The 7084-nt window shown below is 45.6% G+C and overlaps 1 long non-coding RNA gene across 1 annotated transcript; it reads left to right on the top strand.

Annotated features, from left to right (window-relative positions):
* The first annotated feature begins 5696 nt into the window (after nt 1–5696).
* On the top strand, nt 5697–6868 carry LOC122231843. Its single transcript, XR_006209098.1, has 2 exons — nt 5697–6391; nt 6533–6868. It is a non-coding gene; the product is annotated as an uncharacterized LOC122231843 (long non-coding RNA).
* Nucleotides 6869–7084: the final 216 nt, after the last annotated feature.

Here is a 7084-nt window from a genome sequence, read left to right on the forward strand (position 1 = left end):
TTCTTTCAACAGGCATCTGGCTTGGGAAGAATAGCTCGACACCGAGAATACATCTCAGGCAATGGGGCAGGACACAGGCTCAGCATTTAAAAAAAATTCCTTTTCCATTAAGAGATGGAGTCTAGGTCCCTCTTCTTGACAGACTTCAGACACCTTTGACCAGTAACACATGGGGGAAACAATACCATGCAACTTCTGAAGCTGGATCACAAAAAACAATGCAGCTCTGTCTTGTTTGCTGAGACAATGCTCTTGGATCTCTGTAACCAAGTCAGAAGTCTGACTGTCCTGTGGCCGCCGTGCCACAAGCCAACCATGCCACACGGAGAGGCCACCTGTAGACCTCTGGTCTGCAATCCACGTCTTTTCGTTAGGTGAGCCAGATGCCAGATGCATGAGTGAACAAGCATTCTAAACCCTAGCTGTCAAGCCACCCCCAGACTCTGAGTCTCCCCTGTCGATGCTCCAGATGTGGTGGAGCAGAGACAAGCCATCCTCTCTGTGCCCTGTCCACATTCCTGACCCACGCAATCCATGTGCATAATGAGATGGTTGTGTTAAGCCACTAAGTTTGGGGTCATGTGTTCATGCAGCAGTAGAAACTGGAATGGGCGACCTGTAAAATGGTGGAAAAATAAAGCAGATTGAGGTGTTAGATAGTGAGGCAGATGTAGGTGGGGGCAGACCTTTGGGAGAGGGTGTTAGAAGACTTCTCTGAGGAGCTGACATTTAAGCAGAAAGTTGAATGATGTGAGCATGCGGGTTTCACTTCTGGGGGTGGGGGACGGGGAACCACAGATCCTGGTCGTAGGTAGAAGCCAGTGCAAAGGCAAGAGATGGAATGAGATTATTCAAGGGATAGCAGGATGGCCTATGTGTCTAGAGCTCAGAGAGTGAGGTGGGGAGTGATAAGAAATCAGAGGGAGCCACACGTAGGGCTTTGCTGATCTTGATAAAGGATTTGAGTTTTATTGTAAGCCAACAAGAGGTTTTGAACAGGGGAATATTCTCTACACTCACTCCCTCATTGATTTTATCCAGTCTCATGACTTCAAATAGCTTCTGTATGCTAATAATTTCTAGATAGATATTTCTCATCCAGACCTCAGCTCTGAATTCCAGATTCTTTATATGGCTGCCTCCTCAACTCTTCACATAGTTTGTTTGATAGGTATTTAACATGTAATGTGTACAAACTATTAACTTCTTCCCTGTCCTAAACATCCTCCTCACATCGTCTACTCAATATTGTCAAATGGCGACTCTGTACTTAGAGTTGCTCCTGTCACCTTTGACCCCTTTCTTTCTTTCACATCCCTGTCGGATCCATCAGTAAAGACTACTGGTTCTGCTTCCTATCGCTTGCCTCTGCTTTCACCCTCACCTTCCTTCCATATATTGTCCTGGCACAAATATGTATCTGTTGGAAAGTCTGATGACAATCTGATTGTCTTTTCCTTACTAGTAGCTTGATCTTTTTGCCTAGATGTCCAAGGGATTTTATATTTCTCTTTAAAGTCTAGACAGTTATCAGAATATATTTTGGTATTGCTTCTTCTGAGTTGGTTTTGACTTTATATATGTCGTGTCAAAATTTTTAAATTAATTTCAGAAAAGTTTTCTTGGATTGTAGTTTTTAGTTTGGGTTCTATCCCTTGCTTTGGTTTTCTGTTTTAGGGACTCCTTTTATACAAATGTTGGATCTTCTTTGCCTGTCTTCTATTTCCGTTACTTTCTCTCAAATCCCTGTTCATTCTTTCTTCATTTCTTTTGATGTAACTTTTTTCCTTTGCATTTTCTATTTCTCTTAAGGCATAATCTGCTGGATTTATGCATGCTTAGTACTACTGTGATCTGTTTTTGACAACACTTCTACATCAAATGTCTGCATTTTTCATACCAAATTCAATAACCTGGTATAATAGCTCATGCGACCAAGGGAAACACTTAATAGCAGATGAAAAGGTAGATACAGCAAGGCCTGGAAGGGTCCTGACCACAGGAATTTCTGTCCTTGAGGACTTTGGGGTGTATCACCCCCCTGGAACATGAATGTGTTCACCAACGTGGAAACTCTTTGGACCCCTTCATTTAGGTTTTTCTGGAGATTCCATTACATAGGCTAGACCTGATTAAATCATTGGCCATTGGTGATTAAAGCCCTAATCCCTCTTCCCTTCCCAGAGGTCAGGGAATGGGGCTGAAAGTTCCAACCTTCTAATCACATGGTTGGCATTTAGCTGGTTTCTCTGGCAACCAGTCCTGACATCCTGAAGCTGTCCAGGGGCCCAACAAGAGTCATCTCCTTAGCATAAACACAGGTATGGTTGAAAGAAGCTTATTATGAATAATAAAAGATTCTCCTCTCACCCTGTGACTCAGGAAATTACAAAGATTTTAGGAGCTCTGTGCCAGAGACTGGGGATGAAGACCAAATATATATTTCTTATTATATCACAACATCACAACTCTTGTCTTCTTTTTAATGTAATCTAATTTCTGATATGGATAAGACATTTCTAATACTTTCTCGAGTTCTATCATTTTAATACTGAGTTTTTCTAGCTCTGATTTATGTTGTTCTTTTAGGTATTTGGGAGAAATAAGTTGTAGATTTCATTTGTTTTGTGAGCATGTCTTTCTGGCATGTTTTATAGTCTCTAGGGATGTAATTCTGTCATTTTTATATTTTTTCCTGAATGACTTTCTATGTTACTTTTTTGTGTGTTGAAAACTTTTATAGGAAATTCATTCTTCTGAATTTGTAGAAGATGTAGTTCCACTTGGCTTCTCTGACTTCACTACTCTAGAATTCCCCCTTCTGTTGTCTCCATGCAGTATTCAAGACCGTGGTAGCTGACTTTCTGAGGTCTCTAGGCTCTTTTCCCCTTATTCTTTTTAGGTGGCACTTTCATCTGTTTTTTTGGCTCAGACAGTTCCACCCCTTCCAGATCTTTACTGCAAACCCCTTGAACTCACCCATGACCTGAGTGGGTAAAACCCTTCCAGTTATAGCTGCTATTCTCAAATTGTCTCTGTCAGCTTTCCACCGAGTACCCGTTCAGTACTCTGGGATTTTCAGCTTTGTCTGATCCCTGATTCTCTGCTTCTTCTTGTACAGATATTAATATTACTCAGGTCTTGTATCTGTTGGTTTGCCCTCACCCATTTATATTCTAGGGACTTTGTCCCCCAATACTTTTGTCAGTTGGTTTTGTGCTACATGTGATCCGTGAATTTTGGTTTTGCTGTCTGTACTCCTGGTACCGTCTATTTCTCATGATGGGATTTGGGAGGATTCAAAAATTATGATATCGTATTCAATGCATTATCCAGAATGGTGTTATTAAAATGTGTATCAGATCACGTCACATCATGATAAGAAATGCTTTAGTGACTCTCCATGTCACTAGAGCAAAAGCCTACATCCTTACATTGACTTATAAGGTGCTATGTAATCTGACTTTCTCTACCTCTCTTCCCTGTTACCTCCCCGAACTCATCTCATACAACTCTCCACTGTGCTTATTACACTACAGGCACACTCTTTATTGTCCTCTTTATTGTTTCCGAGGCATGCCAGGAATGGTTCTGCTTCAAGGTCTTTACACTTGGATGTTCCCACTGGTATTTATTCAGATGTCTCTGTCTCATCGAAACCTGTGCTGAATGCCCTATCTAAAATTGCAGACCCTCCCAACATTACCTATTCCCCCACTCAGACCTTTCCTGCTTCATTAAAAAAAAAAAAAGGTTACTTATTTATTTTGGGGGCGGGGTGAGGAGCAGAGAGAGAGGGAGAGGATCCCAAGCAGGCTCCACACTGTCAGCGCAGAGCCCCGATGTAGGGCTTGAACTCATGAAACTGTGAGATCATGACCTGAGCTGAAACCAAGAGTCTGACGCTTAACTGACTGAGCCACCCAAGCGCCTCTCCTGCTTCATTGTTTTAATTAGCATTTATTACCACATATTTTATTTATTAATTTACTTATCGATTTTTTAAATTGTCAGCCAGAATGGTAATTCCACAGAGGTAGATATTTCTGGTCAAAACTAAATTTTTGTTGAATGAGTGAATACATTTCAAAATTCCCTCTGTGGAGAACAGCACTGCGTGGGGTGAGAGAATTCAGAGGGAGAGACCAATGAGAAAGACTACTGCCACTCTTCAGGCAAGAGAATGTGCTGGAAGCAGGGGTAAATAGTTGAATTTGTGGTCTGCTTTAAAGGGAGAAAAGGCAGTCTTGCTAATTATCAGTGTAGGTTGGTAGATGCCTCTTAATTGTTTGATTGGTGAACTATTGTAACATGTGGGCATGAAGATGATTTTATGACAGGCCGATCACAGCTCTTGGTCCCCATAAATTCTCAGTTTTTCATTGAATAATCTGCCAGGTGTAAAAGGGAAATTCAAGAGTACTCAAGGCAGAGGATATCTTGGAGGTGGGGATAGGAAAGGCATTTCAGTGAGAATTTGCCACATGTTAAATCGGCCTAGCGCTTAGTGACTTAACAGAAGATTTATTATTTTTCATGATTTTATGGGTTGGCTAGGCAGTCTGCCGATTTTCCCTGGGCTCACTCACGTGGCTTCATCCAGCCAGAGGCTCAACTGGGCTAGACATTCATCTCAGGATGGCCTCTCTCACATTGTGGCAGCTGGTGCTAGTGGTCAAGTTGGGGGGGTGGCGCTCACTTCTCCTTCATATGGTCTCTCCCCTTCTAGTAGGCTACGCCAGCTTCCCAACATGGCGGTCCAAGGGTACATTTCAAGAGGGCAAAAGTGGAAGCTGCAAGGGCTAGTCTTGGAAGTCACACACTGTTAGGTCTGCTAAATTCGATTTGTTAAGGCAAGTCACAGCTTAGCCCAGATTCAAGGATAAAGGAAACAGACTGTAACTCTTGATAGGAGTAGCAGCTCAGTCATTGCCAATCGGCATGCTTACCAAGATTTGGGGCCACATTTTGCAATCTCCCACAGAAAGGAGCCAACATTAAAAAAAATTTTTTTTTAATGTTTATTTATTTTTGACAAGAGAGAGAGAGACAGAGCATGAGCGGGGGAGGGGCAGAGAGAGAGAGAGGGAGACACAGAATCCGAAGCAGGCTCCAGGCTCCAAGCTGTCAGCACAGAGCCCGACATGGGGCTCGAACTCACAGACTGCAAGATCATGACCTGAGCCGAAGTCAGACGTTCAACTGACTGAGCCACCCAGGCGCCCCAGAAAGGAGCCAACATTTATGGAGTGTTAATTACGTTCCTCCACACACTGTGCCGGTACAACACATAGCTGAGTCTGCTCGAGCCTCACAGAAATCTTGGGAGGAAGGCCACTGAAGAAATGGAGGCCCCGGGACAACACATTGCCTCTCCTAGGACCCAGAACCAGCAAGGGGGAGGCTGACGTTCAAGTCCAGAGTTATCTGACTTTGAAAGCCTGCTTTTTCCCCCCTCTTCTTCTTTCATACCGATACCGGTCATGCCTCTTTGTTGTACAGAGAGGCATTCAGTTGGCTTTGTTAAGCATTTTTTCTTTTCTTCTGCCTTCTTTCTCTTTTGCTGATTTAATGAGTTCCTTACCTTGTTTGGGGATTTTTTTTTTTTTTTTTTTTTGGTTCCACACTTCCTAGCTAATATTTACCGAGTAGTTACTGTATGTGAGTCACAGGTTTGCTCACGGTAGGCTCTGTTGTGTAGACGGCAGCGTTCACAGTCGACCAGGCTGTTCTGGGTTGCCGGATTGGTCAGTGGTCTGCTGTCCTACCAGACTGACCTTCCTGTCCCTGGTGTTGTCATGGGAGTTTTCTTCTCTGCTGCAGATTTCTGCCCCATTGGAGGCAGCTGTGAGCAGGCCACCAGGGCATAGGAGCCGGGCCGCATCCCGCACAATGGCCTGAAGGGTCCTTTGTCTTTGGGATGTGGCCACCAGGTAGTATTCTGGAGAGCCTGGGCCGTCTCCCTTCTGGCTGGGGCCATGGGATCTACTTGGGTGTGGATTTACCCCCTGGCCTCCGTGTGTCCTGTTGTTCTAAGAGGAAAGATGAGCGATCGTGTCTCCTAACTGGGCAGGGGGGGAGGAGCCTCTCGCCACGCCCCGCCCCGCCAGTTCCCCTGGTCTGGGTGCCCGTTTCTGCCCCAGGCAGGGGTTGCTGGTTTGTGAAAGCACACTCAGACAGCAAGGTTTTCATCGTCGGCTGACCGCTCACCTTGGGACAGCCAACGATAGAGTTCAAACCACGTTCACGTGCGTGTTCCCACGAGAACCCTGCAACATTCCTGTGGGGGCCGCAGGGCGGGTGATAACGTCCCCATTTCGGAGAGGAGGACAGCGAGGCAGCTGCCTGACTCTCCTTTAGACCCAGGACTCAAGCCCAGGTCTGTCCACCCGTAAGTCCTGCTCTTCTGCCCTCGTGCTGGGCTTCCCCTTGAAGACCAGGTGCCAGGGTGTGGGCATTTAGGAGGAGTCTGGGAACATGGGAGGAACAGATGGCCTGGAACTCTCTCCAGTATCTGCTCGTCACCACCTAGAAGCCAGCGGCTGTGATGCAGCCACAAGCTTCATTCAGTGATGGCTGCCTTCATTCTGTGGGTGGGACCGCAGCGCCGGCTGCCTGGGGAATCCCATTGGTGACAGCACAGCATCCTTTTGCGCTGACGCGGCAGCAGATGCCCCAGACCAACTCCAAGCCTGACAGCATCTCTGCGAAGCATGTGAAGGGACAGCAGACGTCAGAGCCCTCCTGTAAATCACCTTCACAAAGGCTCTTTGTGGTTGATTCACTGATGACTCATTTATAATCTGGTTTCAACATTGTGAGTCAAAATGTACCACTTTCATTAAAAATAACATTCACTGGGGTCTAACGGCTTTCTTTTTTCTGTTTTTTACTGTACTGTGTGGTTTCTGGATGGGAAGCTGTCGGCAGGCGAGGTGTTCCGAGGCACTTGAACATCATCATTATGCGGTGCCTTCACAGGCTCCCACTGCGCCAGGGATGATCGAGCAAAGGAGACCGAACACTTCCCGTGCGTCCTGCAGCCTCCAGCCCCGAGAGTGTGCGCGTGGTCGGCGTGGGTGTG

The sequence above is a fragment of the Panthera tigris genome, chromosome D2 (genome assembly GCF_018350195.1).
Source record: "Panthera tigris isolate Pti1 chromosome D2, P.tigris_Pti1_mat1.1, whole genome shotgun sequence".
NCBI lineage: Eukaryota > Metazoa > Chordata > Mammalia > Carnivora > Felidae > Panthera > Panthera tigris.